The sequence below is a fragment of the Manis pentadactyla genome, chromosome 15, assembly GCF_030020395.1.
Source record: "Manis pentadactyla isolate mManPen7 chromosome 15, mManPen7.hap1, whole genome shotgun sequence".
Lineage (NCBI taxonomy): Eukaryota > Metazoa > Chordata > Mammalia > Pholidota > Manidae > Manis > Manis pentadactyla.
Window position 1 is genome coordinate 10,139,128 of NC_080033.1, and position 22,967 is coordinate 10,162,094.

Below are 22,967 nucleotides of genomic sequence, written 5' to 3' on the forward strand. Positions count from 1 at the left end.
CAGGCTCAGCAAGGGAGCTGAGCGTGGCCAACATGCCCGAGCCAGACCCCGGATTCTCAGCCTGGATGGATGATGCCGGAAGCTTCCTCATGTGCCCACCCCCCCAAGGAGAGGCCCTGATACAAAGGGTTTTGGAGATGTATGAGGCCAGCGTCAAGTTGGTACAATGACTGGCACTTAGAGATGGGGCCAGAGATGCAGTGCAACAGCATGACAAAATGAAAAATGACCGCAGCTCCATGATATGGACAAGGGGATCTATGAACCCTGTCACCCGGCCTGGAGGGGGCTTCTCCAGTTGGGACCCTCCAGTCCAGGCTGCAATGGCTGATCCCATGAACTTACATCTCTTACCCACCTGCACACAATCTCCCCTCTTTCTGCCAGTCTTACTGCTCCTCACCCTCCAGGTCTCAGCTCTGACCCCCTCCTCCAGGAAGTTCCCCTTGACCTCCTCAGGTGGGGTCTCTGGTGTCCCCTCAGTCCCTCTGCTCCCCCTCCCAGCCCAGCCCAGTCTGAGTCCTCACTGCCTGGCATGGGTACATCTACTCGCATGGACTGGGAGCCCCAGGAGGCCTGGCTGGGGCCATCCCTGTCACCAAGGTGTCCCCAGTACTGTCCCCACAGCGCCGGCACAGAAGGTGAATGAATGAATGAATGTGCAAACCAAGCTGTTCTGGAGAGATTTTTTGTGGCCCTTAGTTTGGGCTCTGCCTGTGGCTTCCACTGGCAGGTTGTGCAGGAAGCAGTGGGAAGAAAGTGGACCGACCAGCACCCACCTTGGCTGTGCTCCCCGGGGGCCGGCTCACTGGGCCCAGAGGCATCCCCAGAGGAGCTGTGCTCATGCCGTCTGGGGGCTTCACGGCTCCTGGGGTGCTCTGTGCCTCCACCTCCACCCTCAGCGCCTGACTCAGAGGCTTGAAAAACTCTGTGCCTGACACCTAAACACAGGAAGAGATGGCAGCGTAAGAGGAACTGTAGGCAGGCGGCAGAGAGGCTGCTCCAGGCTCAAGCACTGGCCTCCCCCCAAGAGCAGTGCAGCCTGACCCCTGGTCCCTGCCCAGGCTTCCCTGGGAGGGTGCCTCCATCCTGAGACCATGACACCCAGCCACTGACTCCCTGTCCCAAAGCCTGTGAGCGCCCTGTGAGCACAGAACCTACTGCGCGCGCCCCTTCACCTGCTGGTCCTGGTTCCCTCGAGGTGGCAGCCACTGGTCGTTGGGAAAACACAAATGGCTGATCAACCTTTCCTCTGTATAAAACATCTGGCTGCAATTCTTGCAGACATACATGCTCCTTGGCTCTGCCCAGTCTGCAGGGCCTCCATTTTGCTGGTTACTGTGGAGAGACACGGCAGGGGGGAAGAACTGGGGAAAGGGACTCCACCCCTGTATTCTCTGTTTTTTTCTTTTTTTTCTTTTAAGTCTGATCCACTGACAACTCTTGATGAATCCCCAGAAATGGAGACGATACCCCCTTCCTTCGTGGCCTGGCATGTACCTCTTCAGGGCTGAAGCATCCAGAGCTCACCTGCCCAAGGCCAGCACATAAAAGGCCCGAGAGGACTCCCGAGGGGATGAGCCCCCAGGCCCAGCAGGGAGGGGCTTCTGAACTTACCATCTGCCTGCTGCCATGCTCTCCTCCTTCACTGGATCAGGGAGTTGGTAGGTATTTCCATCCTGAAGATGAAAATACATCTAAGCCAACATATCAAAAATGAGGCAAATGCAAGAACTAAAACTACAAGGTGCCGAGAAGAAAACACAGGTGTGACTCCATGACCTTGGATTAAGCCATGCTTTCTTGGATGACACAGAAAGAGAACAAACTGGACTTATCAAAACTTAAAACTTCCCTGCATCAAGGGACACCATCAAGAAAGTAAGAACCCACAGAATGGGAGAAAGTCATTACACGTTATACATCTCATAAGGGCCTTGTATGTACAATACATAAAGAACTCTTACAGCCTAACAAAAGTCAAATAACCCAGTTCAAAAATGGGCAAAGGATATGAACAGACACCAAACCGAAGAAGACATGAATGGCCGATAAGCACATGAAAAGATGCTCAGTACCATCAGCCGTTAGAGCCATGTGAGTCAGACCATGATGAGGCAGCACCTCACATCCACTAGAATGGCTATGGTAAAAAAAAAATTGGACAATAGCAAGTGCTGATGAGGCTGTGGAGAAATCGGAGCCCTCGTCCACCGAGGATGGGGATGTGAAATGGCGCAACTGCTTTGGAAAAGCCTGGCAGCTTCTCAGATGGTTAAGCACAGAGCTACCCCATGAACTGATAATCCCACCCCTAGGTCATTCCCAAGAGAAATGAAAATGTATGTCCCCACAAAAACTTGTATGAATGCTCACAGAAGCACTATTCACGATGGCCAAGAAGTGGAAACAACCCAAATGGCCATCAACTGATGAATAAACAAAATGCGATGTATCCACACAATGGAGTATTATTCATACATAAAAAGGAGCCAAGCGTGGCATATGCTACAACATGAATGAACTTTGAAAACATTATGCTGAGTGGAAGAAGGCAGACATTAAAGGCCACAGTGTATGATTTCAATTATATGAAGTGTCCAGAGTAGGCAAATCCATAGAGACAGAGGTAGATTCACAGTGCCAGGGGCTGGGAGGTTATGGGGAGACCTGGGGGGACAACTTAGGGTGTGGGGTTAATTTCTGGGGTGATGAAAAATGTTGTGGAAAAAGTGGTAATGGTAAAAAAAAAAAAAATGCAGTTCCTATGTGGGGACCTCTAATGAGTTCTACACAATGATATAAAGGACATATAAAAGTGTAGGCAAAGGGTCTGTTTGTGTTTATACAGAGGATCAAAGCCTAATTTGGCTACCCCGAAAATGAACTAAGAAACGATATGAAAGAGAACTTCCAACATCAGCACTCTCGGGAAGACTCATGCCAGAAGATGATCATCAAAAAACCCCAACAAAGATCCACGCACTGCTACAGCTGTAGATGCACTCATCCCACCAGCTCCTGGACTTGCCATGGGAATGAAGGAGATATCTAAGCTGGCCTGTGCATACAGTAAAACAACAAATTTGAGGGGGCGGAAGATGGCGGCGTGAGTAGAGCAGCGGAAATCTCCTCCCAAAACAACATATATCTATGAAAATATAACAAAGACAACCCTTCCTAGAATAAAGACCAGAGGACACAGGACAATATCCAGACCACATCCACACCTGAGAGAACCCAGCGCCTCGCGAAGGGGGTAAGATACAAGCCCCGGCCCCGCGGGAGCCGAGCGCCCCTCCCCCGAGCTCCCGGCGGGAGAAGAGCAGGCAGAGCGGGAGGGAGACGGAGCCCAGGGCTGCCGAACACCCAGCCCCAGCCATCCGGGCCAGAGTGCAGGGCCCTCGATACTGGGAAAACAGGGCAGCAAGAACAGTGAGCAGGCACTGGAGGCTGGGCGACAGAGGACATAAGAAAAGCGCGCGACCATTTTTTTTTTTTTTTTGCTTTTTTGCTGCTTTGTTTTGGCGAGCGCTTTTTGGAAGTCTTAAAGGGACAGGGACCCCAATATTAGGGAAACAGGGCAGAAAGACCGGTGAGCAGAGGCCTGAGGCTGGCACCGGAGAATAAAGAAAAACGAACGACCACCTTTTTTTTTTTTTAATTAAAAATTTTTTTTTTTTTAATTAAAAAAATTTTTTTTTCTTGTTTTTTTTTGTGGTCGTTGTTTTGTTTTGGCGGGTGCTTTTTGGAAGTCTTAAAGGGGCAGGGCGGGTCACTTAATCCAGAGGTAGGGAATCCGGGATCTCTGGGCACCCTAACCCCTGGGCTGCAGGGAGCAGGGAGGCCCCTTACGGAGATAAATAGCCTCCCAGCAGCTCCTGCTCCAACGCGACTCCACCATTTTGGAGTAGCTGCTCGAGCCAGGCCACGCCCACAGCAACAGCGGAGATTAACTCCATAGCAGCCGGGCAGGAAGCAGAAACCCTGTCTGCGCGCAGCTGCGCAGCACAAGCCACTAGAGGCCGCGGTTCTCCCAGGAGAGGAGGGCCACAAACCAACAAGAAAGGAAGTCCTTCCAGCCGTCACTCGTCCCAGTTCTGCAGACTATTCCTATCACCATGAAAAGGCAAAGCTACAGGCAGACAAAGACCACAGAGACAACACCAGAGAAGGAGACAGACCTAACCAGTCTTCCTGACAAAGAATTCAAAATAAGAATCATAAACATGCTGACAGAGATGCAGAGAAATACGCAAGAGAAATGGGATGAAGTCCGGAAGGAGATCACAGATGCCAGAAAGGAGATCGCAGAAATGAAACAAACTCTGGAAGGGTTTATAAGCAGAATGGATAGAATGCAAGAGGCCATTGATGGAATTGAAACCAGAGAACAGGAACGCATAGAAGCTGACATAGAGAGAGACAAAAGGATCTCCAGGAATGAAACAATATTAAGAGAACTGTGTGACCAATCTAAAAGGAGCAATATCCGTATTATAGGGGTCCCAGAAGAAGAAGAGAGAGACAAAGAGATGGAAAGTATCTTAGAAGAAATAATTGCTGAAAACTTCCCCACACTGGGGGAGGAAGTAATCAAACAGACCACGGAAATACACAGAACCCCCAACAGAAAGGATCCAAGAAGGGCAACACCAAGACACATAATAATTAAAATGGCAAAGATCAAGGACAAGGAAAGAGTGTTAAAGGCAGCTAGAGAGAAAAAGGTCACCTATAAAGGGAAACCCATCAGGCTAACGTCAGATTTCTCAACAGAAACCCTACAGGCCAGAAGAGAATGGCATGATATATTTAATACAATGAAACAGAAGGGCCTTGAACCAAGGATACTGTATCCAGCACGACTATCATTCAAATATGACGGTGGGATTAAACAATTCCCAGACAAACAAAAGCTGAGGGAATTTGCTTTCCACAAACCACCTCTACAGAACATCTTACAGGGACTGCTCTAGATGGGAGCACTCCTAGAAGGAGCACAGCACAAAACACCCAACATATGAAGAATCGAGGAGGAGGAACAAGAAGGGAGAGAAGAAAAGAATCTCCAGACAGTGTATATAACAGCTCAATAAGCGAGCTAAGTTAGGCAGTAAGATACTAAAGAGGCTAACCTTGAACCTTTGGTAACCACGAATTTAAAGCCTACAATGGCAATAAGTACATATCTTTCAATAGTCACCCTAAATGTTAATGGGTTGAATGCACCAATCAAAAGACACAGAGTAGGGAGATGGGGCGGAAGATGGCGGTGTGAGTAGAGCAGCGGAAATCTCCTCCCAAAACAACATATATCTATGAAAATATAACAAAGACAACCCTTCCTAGAATAAAGACCAGAGGACACAGGACAATATCCAGACCACATCCACACCTGAGAGAACCCAGCGCCTCACGAAGGGGAGGAGGGCCACAAACCAACAAGAAAGGAAGTCCTTCCAGCCGTCACTCGTCCCAGTTCTGCAGACTATTCCTATCACCATGAAAAGGCAAAGCTACAGGCAGACAAAGATCACAGAGACAACACCAGAGAAGGAGACAGACCTAACCAGTCTTCCTGACAAAGAATTCAAAATAAGAATCATAAACATGCTGACAGAGATGCAGAGAAATACGCAAGAAAAATGGGATGAAGTCCGGAAAGAGATCACAGATGCCAGAAAGGAGATCGCAGAAATGAAACAAACTCTGGAAGGGTTTATAAGCAGAATGGATAGAATGCAAGAGGCCATTGATGGAATTGAAATCAGAGAACAGGAACGCATGGAAGCTGACATAGAGAGAGACAAAAGGATCTCCAGGAATGAAACAATATTAAGAGAACTGTGTGACCAATCTAAAAGGAGCAATATCCGTATTATAGGGGTCCCAGAAGAAGAAGAGAGAGGCAAAGAGATGGAAAGTATCTTAGAAGAAATAATTGCTGAAAACTTCCCCACACTGGGGGAGGAAGTAATCAAACAGACCACGGAAATACACAGAACCCCCAACAGAAAGGATCCAAGAAGGGCAACACCAAGACACATAATAATTAAAATGGCAAAGATCAAGGACAAGGAAAGAGTGTTAAAGGCAGCTAGAGAGAAAAAGGTCACCTATAAAGGGAAACCCATCAGGCTAACGTCAGATTTCTCAACAGAAACCCTACAGGCCAGAAGAGAATGGCATGATATATTTAATACAATGAAACAGAAGGGCCTTGAACCAAGGATACTGTATCCAGCACGACTATCATTCAAATATGACGGTGGGATTAAACAATTCCCAGACAAACAAAAGCTGAGGGAATTTGCTTTCCACAAACCACCTCTACAGAACATCTTACAGGGACTGCTCTAGATGGGAGCACTCCTAGAAGGAGCACAGCACAAAACACCCAACATATGAAGAATCGAGGAGGAGGAACAAGAAGGGAGAGAAGAAAAGAATCTCCAGACAGTGTATATAACAGCTCAATAAGCGAGCTAAGTTAGGCAGTAACATACTAAAGAGGCTAACCTTGAACCTTTGGTAACCACGAATTTAAAGCCTGCAATGGCAATAAGTACATATCTTTCAATAGTCACCCTAAATGTTAATGGGTTGAATGCACCAATCAAAAGACACAGAGTAACAGAATGGATAAAAAAGCAAGACCCATCTATATGCTGCTTACAAGAAACTCACCTCAAACCCAAAGACATGTACAGACTAAAAGTCAAGGGATGGAAAAACATATTTCAAGCAAACAACAGTGAGAAGAAAGCAGGGGTTGCAGTACTAATATCAGACAAAATAGACTTCAAAACAAAGAAAGTAACAAGAGATAAAGAAGGACACTACATAATGATAAAGGGCTCAGTCAAACAAGAGGATATAACCATTCTAAATATATATGCACCCAACACAGGAGCACCAGCATATGTGAAACAAATACTAACAGAACTAAAGGGGGATATAGACTGCAATGCATTCATTCTAGGAGACTTCAACACACCACTCACCCCAAAGGATAGATCCACTGGGCAGAAAATAAGTAAGGACATGGAAGCACTGAACAACACAGTAGAGCAGATGGACCTAATAGACATCTATAGAACTCTACATCCAAAAGCAGCGGGATATACATTCTTCTCAAGTGCACATGGAACATTCTCCAGAATAGACCACATACTAGGCCACAAAAAGAGCCTCAGAAAATTCCAAAAGATTGAAATCCTACCAACCAACTTTTCAGACCACAAAGGCATAAAACTAGAAATAAACTGTACAAAGAAAGCAAAGAGGCTCACGAACACATGGAGGCTTAACAACATGCTCCTAAATAATCAATGGATCAATGACCAAATCAAAATGGAGATCCAGCAATATATGGAAACAAATGACAACAACAACACTAAGCCCCAACTTCTGTGGGACACAGCAAAAGCAGTCTTAAGAGGAAAGTATATAGCAATCCAAGCATATTTAAAAAAAGAAGAGCAATCCCAAATGAATGGTCTAATGTCACAATTATCGAAATTGGAAAAAGAAGAACAGATGAGGCCTAAGGTCAGCAGAAGGAGGGACATAATAAAGATCAGAGAAGAAATAAATAAAATTGAGAAGAATAAAACAATAGCAAAAATCAATGAAACCAAGAGCTGGTTCTTCGAGAAAATAAACAAAATAGATAAGCCTCTAGCCAGACTTATTAAGAAGAAAAGAGAGTCAACACAAATCAACAGTATCAGAAACGAGAAAGGAAAAATCACGACGGACCCCACGGAAATGCAAAGAATTATTGGAGAATACTATGAAAACCTATATGCTAACAAGCTGGGAAACCTAGGAGAAATGGACAACTTCCTAGAAAAATATAACCTTCCAAGATTGACCCAGGAAGAAACAGAAAATCTAAACAGACCAATTACCAGCAACGAAACTGAAGAGGTAATCAAAAAACTACCAAAGAACAAAACCCCCGGGCCAGATGGATTTACCTCGGAATTTTATCAGACATACAGGGAAGACATAATACCCATTCTCCTTAAAGTCTTCCAAAAAATAGAGGAGGAGGGGATACTCCCAAACTCATTCTATGAAGCTAACATCACCCTAATACCAAAACCAGGCAAAGACCCCACCAAAAAAGAAAACTACAGACCAATATCCCTGATGAACGTAGATGCAAAAATACTCAACAAAATATTAGCAAACCGAATTCAAAAATACATCAAAAGGATCATACACCATGACCAAGTGGGATTCATTCCAGGGATGCAAGGATGGTACAACATTCGAAAGTCCATCAACATCATCCACCACATCAACAAAAAGAAAGACAAAAACCACATGATCATCTCAATAGATGCTGAAAAAGCATTTGACAAAGTTCAACATCCATTCATGTTAAAAACTCTCAGCAAAATGGGAATAGAGGGCAAGTACCTCAACATAATAAAGGCCATCTATGATAAACCCACAGCCAACATTATATTGAACAGCGAGAAGCTGAAAGCATTTCCTCTGAGATCGGGAACTAGACAGGGATGCCCACTCTCTCCACTGTTATTTAACATAGTACTGGAGGTCCTAGCCACGGCAATCAGACAAAATAAAGAAATACAAGGAATCCAGATTGGTAAAGAAGAAGTTAAACTGTCACTATTTGCAGATGACATGATACTGTACATAAAAAACCCTAAAGACTCCACCCCAAAACTACTAGAACTGATATCGGAATACAGCAAAGTTGCAGGATACAAAATCAACACACAGAAATCTGTGGCTTTCCTATATACTAACAATGAACCAACAGAGAGAGAAATCAGGAAAACAACTCCATTCACAATTGCATCCAAAAAAATAAAATACCTAGGAATAAACCTAACCAAAGAAGTGAAAGATTTATACTCTGAAAACTACAAGTCACTCTTAAGAGAAATTAAAGGTGACACTAACAGATGGAAACTCATCCCATGCTCGTGGCTAGGAAGAATTAATATCGTCAAAATGGCCATCCTGCCCAAAGCAATATACAGATTTGATGCAATCCCTATGAAACTACCAGCAACATTCTTCAATGAACTGGAACAAATAATTCAAAAATTCATATGGAAACACCAAAGACCCCGAATAGCCAAAGCAATCCTGAGAAAAAAGAATAAAGTAGGGGGGATCTCACTCCCCAACTTCAAGCTCTACTATAAAGCCATAGTAATCAAGACAATTTGGTACTGGCACAAGAGCAGAGCCACAGACCAATGGAACAGACTAGAGAATCCAGACATTAACCCAGACATATATGGTCAATTAATATTTGATAAAGGAGCCATGGACATACAATGGCGAAATGACAGTCTCTTCAACAGGTGGTGCTGGCAAAACTGGACAGCTACATGTAGGAGAATGAAACTGGACCATTGTCTAACCCCATATACAAAAGTAAACTCAAAATGGATCAAAGACCTGAATGTAAGCCATGAAACCATTAAACTCTTGGAAGAAAACATAGGCGAAAACCTCTTAGACATAAACATGAGTGACCTCTTCTTGAACATATCTCCCCGGGCAAGGAAAACAACAGCAAAAATGAGTAAGTGGGACTATATTAAGCTGAAAAGCTTCTGTACAGCAAAAGACACCATCAATAGAACAAGAAGGATCCCTACAGTATGGGAGAATATATTTGAAAATGACACATCCGATAAAGGCTTGACGTCCAGAATATATAAGGAGCTCTCACGCCTCAACAAACAAAAAACAAATAACCCAATTAAAAAATGGGCAGAGGAACTGAAAAGACAGTTCTCCAAAAAAGAAATACAGATGGCCAACAGACACATGAAAAGATGCTCCACATCGCTAATTATCAGAGAAATGCAAATTAAAACTACAATGAGGTATCACCTCACACCAGTAAGGATGGCTGCCATCCAAAAGACAAACAACAACAAATGTTGGCGAGGCTGTGGAGAAAGGGGAACCCTCCTACACTGCTGGTGGGAATGTAAGTTAGTTCAACCATTGTGGAAAGCAGTATGGAGGTACATCAAAATGCTCAAAACAGACTTACCATTTGACCCAGGAATTGCACTCCTAGGAATTTACCCTAAGAATGCAGCAATCAAGTTTGAGAAAGACAGATGCACCCCTATGTTTATTGCAGCACTATTTACAATAGCCAAGAATTGGAAGCAACCTAAATGTCCATCAATAGATGAATGGATAAAGAAGATGTGGTACATATACACAATGGAATACTACTCAGCTATAAGAAAAGGGCAAATCCAATCATTTGCAGCAACATGGATGGAGCTGGAGGGTATTATGCTCAGTGAAACAAGCCAAGCGGAGAAAGAGAAATACCAAATGATTTCACTTATCTGTGGAATATAAGAAGAAAGGAAAAACTGAAGGAACAAAACAGCAGCAGAATCACAGAACTCAAGAATGGACTAACAGGTACCAAAGGGAAAGGGACTGGGGAGGATGGGTGGGTAGGGAGGGATAAGGGGGGGAGAAGTAGGGGGGTATTAAGATTAACATGCATGGGGGGGTAGGAGAAAAGGGAGGGCTGTACAACACAGAGAAGGCAAGTAGTGATTCTACAACATTTTGCTATGCTGATGGACAGTGACTGTAAAGGGGTTTATAGGGGAGACCTGGTATAGGGGAGAGCCTAGTAAACATAATATTCGTCATGTAAGTGTAGATTAGTGATAGAAAAAAAAAAAAAAAAAAAACGGGCAGTTCCTGTGTGGTAACCTCCAACGAGTTCTACACAAGGGTATAAAGGGCATATAAAAGTGTAGGCAAAGGGTCTGTTTGTGTTTATACAGAGGATCAAAGCCTAATTGGGCTACCCCGAAAATGAACTAAGATACGATATGAAAAAGAACTTCCAACATCTGCACCCTCTGGAAGACTCATGCCAGAAGATGATCAGCAAAAAACCCCAACAAAGATCCACGCACTGCTACAGCTGTAGATGCACTCATCCCACCAGTTCCTGGACTTGCCATGGGAATGAGGAAGGAGATATCTAAGCTGGCCTGTGCATACAGTAAAACAACAAAATTGGACTGGATCTATACTGTTGGAACTCAACCAAGAATTTGGAGAAGTGCAAATTGTAGCGCTCCAAAGTCTTACAACTACAAACTATTTATTGTTAAAAGAACATATGGCATGTGAACAGTCCCCAGGAATGGGTTGTTTTAATTTGTCTGATTTCTCTCAGACTGTTCAAGTTCATTTGGACAATATCCACCATAACATAGATAAGTTTTCACAAATGCCTAAGGTGCCTAACTGGTTTTCTTGGTTTCACTGCAGATGGCTGGTAATTACAGATATGCTTTGGTTAGGTAACTATACTCCTATTATGTTAATGTGTGTGTGCAATTTAAGTAGTAGCTTAAAACCTATACATGCTGAAGTTACTCTACAAGAAGATATATCAAAGAAATAATCAATCTTCCCATGTTTTCTTCCGCCTGCTACTTCTATAGCTTTTCTTCTTCCTTCCTAATTACAACCCTTAAATAGAATTCGTGCCTCATATCAAATTTACCGAGTATCATAATTCTTCCAAGTGGTAAAGATACCTCAAGACAAATGCTGGGCATAGAAGCCACAGGGCATAAATATGCAAAGAAGTAAAAAGCTAACTTTTTCAAACAATAAGGCTTCTCTCTCACTTACCAACTTCACATTTCCCTGTATGGCCCCGGAAGATGACTGGTTAGCCAGAGACGGGTAAGATTCCTCAAGGGAGGAACAACCTAAGACAGGCACAGTCGCAGGGGGGCCATCAGGTGAGAAATTGGGGATCAACAGAGGTGAGGCTTAGAACCTCACCCCCCCGTTCTGAGAGAAATCTTCTGCATACGTGGATGTTTTATTGCCCTGGTCTAGCTTGGATTAACACTTAGTCTACAGGCACACACCTGATCATCTACATGTGCTCTCTTACAACACTAAACTATGTTTTCTACCTTTATCTTGTATCTACCTACCACTTCAGCATTTTATTAAAAATAATAATAATAAAGAGAGAAATGTGGTATCCACATATAAATCAAGTATAAAAACCAAATGAGTATTCATATTTGAACTGACTGTTTATAGTTCATAATGCATGAGCAAAACCGAAAGTTTCTGTGATGACTGCCCTTGTACTGTTCACTATGTAACTTATTCATTATGTAAGAATTTGTTCTACATGTAAAAACTTGTTTGTTATGCCTCAGAAGATTGGAGACTGACAAAAATTAGGCTTGGGGTGGAATAATGATTGTGCATTGAGCATTGACTCCCCTATGCAGAATTTTATTGTCGTTAACAACCATTTGATCAATAAATATGAGAGATGCCCTCACAAAAAAAAAAAAAAAAAAAGGACAGACTTCCAATGGTAAAATAAATAAGTAACCGGGATGTAATGTATAGCATAAGGAATATAGTCAAGATATTGTAACAGCCTGGTAGGGTGATAGCTGGAACCTAGAATTATGTATATAAATGTTCTACCACTGTGTTGTACACTTGAAACTCATGTAATGTAATACTGTGTGTCAACTACCCTTCAATAAAAAATAATTATTAAAAAAAAAAAAAAAAAAAAAAAAAAGACACAGAGTAACAGAATGGATAAAAAAGCAAGACCCATCTATATGCTGCTTACAAGAAACTCACCTCAAACCCAAAGACATGTACAGACTAAAAGTCAAGGGATGGAAAAACATATTTCAAGCAAACAACAGTGAGAAGAAAGCAGGGGTTGCAGTACTAATATCAGACAAAATAGACTTCAAAACAAAGAAAGTAACAAGAGATAAAGAAGGACACTACATAATGATAAAGGGCTCAGTCAAACAAGAGGATATAACCATTCTAAATATATATGCACCCAACACAGGAGCACCAGCATATGTGAAACAAATACTAACAGAACTAAAGGGGGATATAGACTGCAATGCATTCATTCTAGGAGACTTCAACACACCACTCACCCCAAAGGATAGATCCACTGGGCAGAAAATAAGTAAGGACACGGAAGCACTGAACAACACAGTAGAGCAGATGGACCTAATAGACATCTATAGAACTCTACATCCAAAAGCAGCGGGATATACATTCTTCTCAAGTGCACATGGAACATTCTCCAGAATAGACCACATACTAGGCCACAAAAAGAGCCTCAGAAAATTCCAAAAGATTGAAATCCTACCAACCAACTTTTCAGACCACAAAGGCATAAAACTAGAAATAAACTGTACAAAGAAAGCAAAGAGGCTCACAAACACATGGAGGCTTAACAACACGCTCCTAAATAATCAATGGATCAATGACCAAATCAAAATGGAGATCCAGCAATATATGGAAACAAATGACAACAACAACACTAAGCCCCAACTTCTGTGGGACACAGCAAAAGCAGTCTTAAGAGGAAAGTATATAGCAATCCAAGCATATTTAAAAAAGGAAGAGCAATCCCAAATGAATGGTCTAATGTCACAATTATCGAAATTGGAAAAAGAAGAACAGATGAGGCCTAAGGTCAGCAGAAGGAGGGACATAATAAAGATCAGAGAAGAAATAAATAAAATTGAGAAGAATAAAACAATAGCAAAAATCAATGAAACCAAGAGCTGGTTCTTCGAGAAAATAAACAAAATAGATAAGCCTCTAGCCAGACTTATTAAGAAGAAAAGAGAATCAACACAAATCAACAGTATCAGAAACGAGAAAGGAAAAATCACGACGGACCCCACGGAAATGCAAAGAATTATTGGAGAATACTATGAAAACCTATATGCTAACAAGCTGGGAAACCTAGGAGAAATGGACAACTTCCTAGAAAAATATAACCTTCCAAGATTGACCCAGGAAGAAACAGAAAATCTAAACAGACCAATTACCAGCAACGAAATTGAAGAGGTAATCAAAAAACTACCAAAGAACAAAACCCCCGGGCCAGATGGATTTACCTCGGAATTTTATCAGACATACAGGGAAGACATAATACCCATTCTCCTTAAAGTTTTCCAAAAAATAGAGGAGGAGGGGATACTCCCAAACTCATTCTATGAAGCTAACATCACCCTAATACCAAAACCAGGCAAAGACCCCACCAAAAAAGAAAACTACAGACCAATATCCCTGATGAACGTAGATGCAAAAATACTCAACAAAATATTAGCAAACCGAATTCAAAAATACATCAAAAGGATCATACACCATGACCAAGTGGGATTCATTCCAGGGATGCAAGGATGGTACAACATTCGAAAGTCCATCAACATCATCCACCACATCAACAAAAAGAAAGACAAAAACCACATGATCATCTCCATAGATGCTGAAAAAGCATTTGACAAAGTTCAACATCCATTCATGTTAAAAACTCTCAGCAAAATGGGAATAGAGGGCAAGTACCTCAACATAATAAAGGCCATCTATGATAAACCCACAGCCAACATTATATTGAACAGCGAGAAGCTGAAAGCATTTCCTCTGAGATCGGGAACTAGACAGGGATGCCCACTCTCTCCACTGTTATTTAACATAGTACTGGAGGTCCTAGCCACGGCAATCAGACAAAATAAAGAAATACAAGGAATCCAGATTGGTAAAGAAGAAGTTAAACTGTCACTATTTGCAGATGACATGATACTGTACATAAAAAACCCTAAAGACTCCACCCCAAAACTACTAGAACTGATATCGGAATACAGCAAAGTTGCAGGATACAAAATCAACACACAGAAATCTGTGGCTTTCCTATATACTAACAATGAACCAACAGAAAGAGAAATCAGGAAAACAACTCCATTCACAATTGCATCAAAAAAAATAAAATACCTAGGAATAAACCTAACCAAAGAAGTGAAAGACTTATACTCTGAAAACTACAAGTCACTCTTAAGAGAAATTAAAGGGGACACTAACAGATGGAAACTCATCCCATGCTCGTGGCTAGGAAGAATTAATATCGTCAAAATGGCCATCCTGCCCAAAGCAATATACAGATTTGATGCAATCCCATGAAACTACCAGCAACATTCTTCAATGAACTGGAACAAATAATTCAAAAATTCATATGGAAACATCAAAGACCCCGAATAGCCAAAGCAATCCTGAGAAAGAAGAATAAAGTAGGGGGGATCTCACTCCCCAACTTCAAGCTCTACTATAAAGCCATAGTAATCAAGACAATTTGGTACTGGCACAAGAGCAGAGCCACAGACCAATGGAACAGACTAGAGAATCCAGACATTAACCCAGACATATATGGTCAATTAATATTTGATAAAGGAGCCATGGACATACAATGGCGAAATGACAGTCTCTTCAACAGGTGGTGCTGGCAAAACTGGACAGCTACATGTAGGAGAATGAAACTGGACCATTGTCTAACCCCATATACAAAAGTAAACTCAAAATGGATCAAAGACCTGAATGTAAGCCATGAAACCATTAAACTCTTGGAAGAAAACATAGGCGAAAACCTCTTAGACATAAACATGAGTGACCTCTTCTTGAACATATCTCCCCGGGCAAGGAAAACAACAGCAAAAATGAGTAAGTGGGACTATATTAAGCTGAAAAGCTTCTGTACAGCAAAAGACACCATCAATAGAACAAGAAGGATCCCTACAGTATGGGAGAATATATTTGAAAATGACACATCCGATAAAGGCTTGACGTCCAGAATATATAAGGAGCTCTCACGCCTCAACAAACAAAAAACAAATAACCCAATTAAAAAATGGGCAGAGGAACTGAACAGACAGTTCTCCAAAAAAGAAATACAGATGGCCAACAGACACATGAAAAGATGCTCCACATCGCTAATTATCAGAGAAATGCAAATTAAAACTACAATGAGGTATCACCTCACACCAGTAAGGATGGCTGCCATCCAAAAGACAAACAACAACAAATGTTGGCGAGGCTGTGGAGAAAGGGGAACCCTCCTACACTGCTGGTGGGAATGTAAGTTAGTTTAACCATTGTGGAAAGCAGTATGGAGGTACATCAAAATGCTCAAAACAGACTTACCATTTGACCCAGGAATTGCACTCCTAGGAATTTACCCTAAGAATGCAGCAATCAAGTTTGAGAAAGACAGATGCACCCCTATGTTTATTGCAGCACTATTTACAATAGCCAAGAATTGGAAGCAACCTAAATGTCCATCGATAGATGAATGGATAAAGAAGATGTGGTACATATACACAATGGAATACTACTCAGCTATAAGAAAAGGGCAAATCCAATCATTTGCAGCAACATGGATGGAGCTGGAGGGTATTATGCTCAGTGAAACAAGCCAAGCGGAGAAAGAGAAATACCAAATGATTTCACTTATCTGTGGAATATAAGAACAAAGGAAAAACTGAAGGAACAAAACAGCAGCAGAATCACAGAACTCAATAATGGACTAACAGGTACCAAAGGGAAAGGGACTGGAGAGGATGGGTGGGTAGGGAGGGATAAGGGGGGGAGAAGTAGGGGGGTATTAAGATTAACATGCATGGGGGGGTAGGAGAAAAGGGAGGGCTGTACAACACAGAGAAGGCAAGTAGTGATTCTACAACATTTTGCTATGCTGATGGACAGTGACTGTAAAGGGGTTTATAGGGGAGACCTGGTACAGGGGAGAGCCTAGTAAACATAATATTCATCATGTAAGTGTAGATTAGTGATAGCAAAAAAAAAAGGGCAGTTCCTGTGTGGTAACCTCCAACGAGTTCTACACAAGGGTATAAAGGGCATATAAAAGTGTAGGCAAAGGGTCTGTTTGTGTTTATACAGAGGATCAAAGCCTAATTGGGCTACCCCGAAAATGAACTAAGATACGATATGAAAAAGAACTTCCAACATCTGCACTCTCTGGAAGACTCATGCCAGAAGATGATCATCAAAAAACCCCAACAAAGATCCACGCACTGCTACAGCTGTAGATGCACTCATCCCACCAGTTCCTGGACTTGCCATGGGAATGAGGAAGGAGATATCTAAGCTGGCCTGTGCATACAGTAAAACAACAAAATTGGACTGGATCTATACTGTTGGAACTCAACCAAGAATTTGGAGAAGTGCAAATTGTAGCGCTCCAAAGTCTTACAACTACAAACTATTTATTGTTAAAAGAACATATGGCATGTGAACAGTCCCCAGGAATGGGTTGTTTTAATTTGTCTGATTTCTCTCAGACTGTTCAAGTTCATTTGGACAATATCCACCATATCATAGATAAGTTTTCACAAATGCCTAAGGTGCCTAACTGGTTTTCTTGGTTTCACTGCAGATGGCTAGTAATTACAGATATGCTTTGGTTATGTAACTATACTCCTATTATGTTAATGTGTGTGTGCAATTTAAGTAGTAGCTTAAAACCTATACATGCTGAAGTTACTCTACAAGAAGATATATCAAAGAAATAATCAATCTTCCCATGTTTTCTTCCGCCTGCTACTTCTATAGGTTTTCTTCTTCCTTCCTAATTACAACCCTTAAATAGAATTCGTGCCTCATATCAAATTTACCGAGTATCATAATTCTTCCAAGTGGTAAAGATACCTCAAGACAAATGCTGGGCATAGAAGCCACAGGGCATAAATATGCAAAGAAGTAAAAAGCTAACTTTTTCAAACAATAAGGCTTCTCTCTCACTTACCAACTTCACATTTCCCTGTATGGCCCCGGAAGATGACTGGTTAGCCAGAGACGGGTAAGATTCCTCAAGGGAGGAACAACCTAAGACAGGCACAGTTGCAGGGGGGCCATCAGGTGAGAAATTGGGGATCAACAGAGGTGAGGCTTAGAACCTCACCCCCCCGTTCTGAGAGAAATCTTCTGCATACGTGGATGTTTTATTGCCCTGGTCTAGCTTGGATTAACACATAGTCTACAGGCACACACCTGATCATCTACATGTGCTCTCTTACAACACTAAACTATGTTTTCTACCTTTATCTTGTATCTACCTACCACTTCAGCATTTTATTAAAAATAATAATAATAAAGAGAGAAATGTGGTATCCACATATAAATCAAGTATAAAAACCAAATGAGTATTCATATTTGAACTGACTGTTTATAGTTCATAATGCATGAGCAAAACCGAAAGTTTCTGTGATGACTGCCCTTGTACTGTTCACTATGTAACTTATTCATTATGTAAGAATTTGTTCTACATGTAAAAACTTGTTTGTTATGCCTCAGAAGATTGGAGACTGACAAAAATTAGGCTTGGGGTGGAATAATGATTGTGCATTGAGCATTGACTCCCCTATACAGAATTTTATTGTCGTTAACAACCATTTGATCAATAAATATGAGAGATGCCCTCACAAAAAAAAAAAAAAAAAAAAAGGACAGACTTCCAATGGTAAAATAAATTAGTAACCGGGATGTAATGTATAGCATAAGGAATATAGTCAAGATATTGTAACAGCCTGGTAGGGTGATAGCTGGAACCTAGAATTATGTATATAAATGTTCTACCACTGTGTTGTACACTTGAAACTCATGTAATGTAATACTGTATGTCAACTACCCTTCAATAAAAAATAATTATTAAAAAAAAAAAAAAAATACAAATTTGATTGGATCTATACTGTTGGAACTCAACCAAGAATTAGGAGAAGTGCAAATTGTAGCGCTCCAAAATCTTACAACTACAGACTATTTACTGTTAAAAGAACATATGGGATGTGAACAGTGCCCAGGAATGGGTTGTTTTAATTTGTCTGATTTTTCTCAAACTATTCAAATTCAGTTAGATAATAACCATCATATCATTGATAAGTTTTCACAAATGCCTAGGGTGCCTAACTGGTTTTCTTGGTTTCACTGGAGATGGCTGGTAATTACAGGTATGCTTTGGTTATGTAACTATACTCCTATTATGTTAATGTGTGTGTGCAATTTAAGTAGTAGCTTAAAATCTATACATGCTGAAGTTACTCTACAATAAGATATGTCAAAGAAATAATCAATCTTCCCATGTTTTCTCCCGCCTGCTACTTCTATAGCTTTTCTTCTTTCTTCCTAATTACAACGAATTCTTAAATAGAATTCGTGCCTCATATCAAATTTACCGAGTATCATAACTCCTCCAAGTGGTAAAGATACCTCAAGACAAATGCTGGGCATAGAAGCCACAGGGCATAAATATGCAAAGAAATAAAAAGCTAACCATTTCAAACAATAAGGCTTCTCTCTCACTTACCAACTTAACATTTCCCTGTATGGCCCCGGAAGATGACTGGTTAGCCAGAGACGGGTAAGATTCCTCAAGGGAGGAACAACCTAAGACAGGCACAGTCGCAGGGGGGTCATCAGGTGAGAAATTGGGGATCAACAGAGGTGAGGCTTAGAACCTCACCCCCCCTGTTCTGAGAGAAATCTTCTGCATATGTGGATGTTTTATTGCCCTTGTCTAGCTTGGATTAACACATAGTCTACAGGCACACACCTGATCATCTACATTTGCTCTCTTACAACACTAAACTATGTTTTCTACCTTTATGTTGTATCTACCTACCACTTCAGCATCTTATTAAAAATAATAAAGAGAGAAATGTGGTATCCACATATAAATCAAGTATAAAAATCAAATGTGTATTCATATTTGAACTGACTGTTTATAGTTCATAATGCATGAGCAAAACCAAAAGTTTCTGTGATGACTGCCCTTGTACTGTTCACCATGTAACTTATTCACTATGTAAGAATTTGTTCTCCATGTAAGAACTTGTTCGTTATGCTTCAGAAGATTGGAGACTGACGAAAATTAGGCTTGGGGTGGATTAATGATTGTGCATTGAGCATTGACTCCCCTATACAGAATTTTATTGTTGTTAACAACCATTTGATCAATAAATATGAGAGATGCCCTAACAACAACAACCAAGAAAAAGTACACACTTCCAATTGTAAAATAAATAAGCAACCGGGATGTAATGTATAGCATAAGGAATATAGTCAAAATATTGTAACAACTTGTTATGGTGATAGCTGGTACTTAGAATTATCATGTATATAAATGTTGAATCACTGTGTTGTACACCTGAAACTAATGTAATGTAATACTGTGTGTCAACTACCCTTCAATAAAAAATAATTATCTAAAAAAAAAAAAAAAAAAAGTGGTAATGGTGCACAACCTTTGTTAGTACTACTAAAGATCACCAGATGGTGTGATTTAAAATGGTCAATTAGATGGCATATGAATATTAAAGCTGCTTAAAAACGAAGAGGATACAGCTGTCGGGTGCTAGACCTGAGCACATCGCAAAGAGAAGCGGCTGACCGCCTGGTGCCCAGGTCCTCGTGGCCACCACCTGGGAAGGAACCAGGCTAATGCTGCACAAGTGCTGACACATGCGGGCACCCCTTCCCCTCAGCCATAAATGGCATCTCATGCAGGAATACTGAGGGGGAAGGAACTCTACCTTTATATCCTCTGAAGAGTTTGAGGGGCAAACCCAGAAGGAAGAGAAGGACAAGAGGAAAACAAGCAGAAAAAACTCAGTGAGGAAAGGTGACACGGGGCGTCCCAGCGACTTTGCAAAGCCTTCATCCTGGCTTTTTTACGGGGAAGGTTGGTGGGGGGTCATGATGTCTCTGAACCTTCACTTCCCCTCTGTAAAACTGGGTCTGAGGACTCACGGGCACTAAATAAAATGTCTAGACACTCAGAAATTCGGAAACAAGTGATGAGTGAGTCTCTCATCTCACAGCATAAAATCAGGTACCTGGATCCTGTTGGATATCGTCAGCTTGGACTTTGAGTCCTGTGGGATGTCCACTGAAGGCCCGGCCGATGAGAAGGAGGTCATGGCCACCTGGCTGGGAGAGGCCTCACAGCGCGTATCCATTTTCACCTTCTCCTTCTGGAAGTCCAAGAAATACTGGGCCCACATGTTGCCAGAGAAGAGCCTGCGGCCTCTGCCCTGGGAGCAGGCTGGGCCCTTTGCACCTTTCATGGCCCCCAAGGCCAGGCCATTCTCCACCTGGGCCTGCTTCCCTGGGAGCTGGGCTCCAGCAAGGATTGTCCCCACCTAGCTGGGTCTGCCATGGGCCCCCTGTGGGGAGGATGTCCCCCAGGTCTAAGGGCCAGATCTCAGCTGCTTGGCCAGAGAGGAGACATCTGCATTCCCAGGGGTTTCCCATGGTACAGGGGCCACTTTTGGTCCTCCCTTCGTGTCCCATCTATTGCTGCCGGGCAAGGCCTCTCTGGGGAAGACGGGCGTGGTTTTTCTCTTGTGGGGCGGGGATCCCTCTGGCTCTGGGTTTGCAGGGCCAGGATGGAAGGAGTCAACTGTGGGTGCCAGTGGTGGGGGCTGGTGTGGCCGCGGCCCCTGCAGTGGCTTCAGCGCAGCCTGCTTGCCCTCAGGCACAGCTTGCTGGGAGGAGGCCACAGCCACCTGGGAGCCAGAGATGAACACCTGGGACTTGGTGATCATCTGGAATACCTGCATCTGCCCTTGACTCACCAGACACTCCTGCGACTTCAGGAACAACTGCCCAAAGAGCGGCGTCATGTTGTCAGACGACAGCTCACTCGGCTTCAGGGCCTCCTGGAGGCCGGGCTCCTCCACGTGCTGCTGTGAGCAGGAGTGGCTGTCAGAATTGCTCTTCTTGGAAGCCCTGGTGTCCCCTTCCTCACTGGCATATCCAGGGCCATCTGAGGCCTCCCCAGGTGGCTTCAGGTCTGTGGGGGGGAGGGGCAGTGCATCCTCCAGACTGGGGCCACCGCTGGGCGAGGGCTCCCCCATCAGGGAGGTGCTGCTGGGCCTGGGCCCAGACTCGGAGCCCTCCTGAGGGGACACGGAAGTGGGCTTCTGGATGGCAAACGCATCATTCCCTTCGCTCTCGGGGCAGCCTGGCAGGTTCTGGAGCCACTGGAAGTTGTGGTTTGAAGGCTCAACACTGGCAGGTGCTGCCTGGCCTTGGAACAGAGGCAGGCCAGCCGGCAGGGTCCCACCCTCCTGCCAGCTCTCCAGGGTGGGCAGTTGCTGGGGTGGCCGCTCCAGCTCAGCTGGGTGTGGACCACCATCCTCTGCTACCCTGGAGTGAATGGCTGTGAACCCAGTGGCGGGCTCCTTCCACAGGGGATGACACTCCTCAGGAACATCAGTGCCCAGGGTCCCTGGGGCCGCTGGGGTGCAGGGGTAGGGCCCCAGTGAGGGTGGGGAGGGACAGGCTGTGTTTTTCCCTTCCCTGTCATCTGAGGGCCCGGCCAGGACTGGGCCAAGAGAAGAGATCTCCTGGTGGACCATGCTGCTTACAATAGAGCGCAGGGGCTCTCGGTTGAGCAAAAGGGGGCGTGGGGACCTGGCTTCTGGAGGCACCAGGGACCACAGGCCATCCGCAGCAGGCTGGCCGGCCACCTCGTGGGCAGGAGAGGAGTCCCCACAGGCTTCTTCCTCAGGGGGGGCCTCCTTCAGGACGCACAAGCCGTGCTGGACCTCGTAGTGCCGGCGCAGGGAGCGGTCATCACAGTAGCTCTTGCTGCAGCCCTGCTCCCTGCACGCAAAGGGCTTGGTCTTCTGGTGGGTGAGCATGTGCCTAGTCCTGGAGTCACACACGAGAAGGGAGTCAGAGGTCACTGGGGCTCAGCCTCCCACTGCAGGGTCCTGAGCCTGACTCCCTCAACAGTGCTCCCAAGAGGCAGTGGAGCTCAGAACCACAGTTCAGAGCCTGTACTCAGCCCCCAGCTACGGTCAAAGCATCTGGAAGGGGTGCCCCTCTCCCTCACCATTAAGCAAGCCCCTTATCTGACAGAAAAATCAACAGAAGCCAGGCCAGAGTTCCCCAGAATGGGTTCCCCAGGAACACCAGCCCTCCAGAGTGGCTCCCCGAGGACGTGGGCTCCGCTGGCAAGTCAGTCCCAACAGAGCACCATGTGCTTCTTGGAGGTTCACGGGAGCAAATGTAACAGCCACATAGCAGGTAGATAG

The 22,967-nt window shown here is 43.5% G+C and overlaps 1 pseudogene; it reads right to left on the minus strand.

The window, feature by feature from the left end:
• The window catches only part of LOC130681039 (zinc finger protein 541-like), a 39,572-nt pseudogene that overhangs the window by 15,034 nt on the left and 1,571 nt on the right, over positions 1-22,967 (minus strand).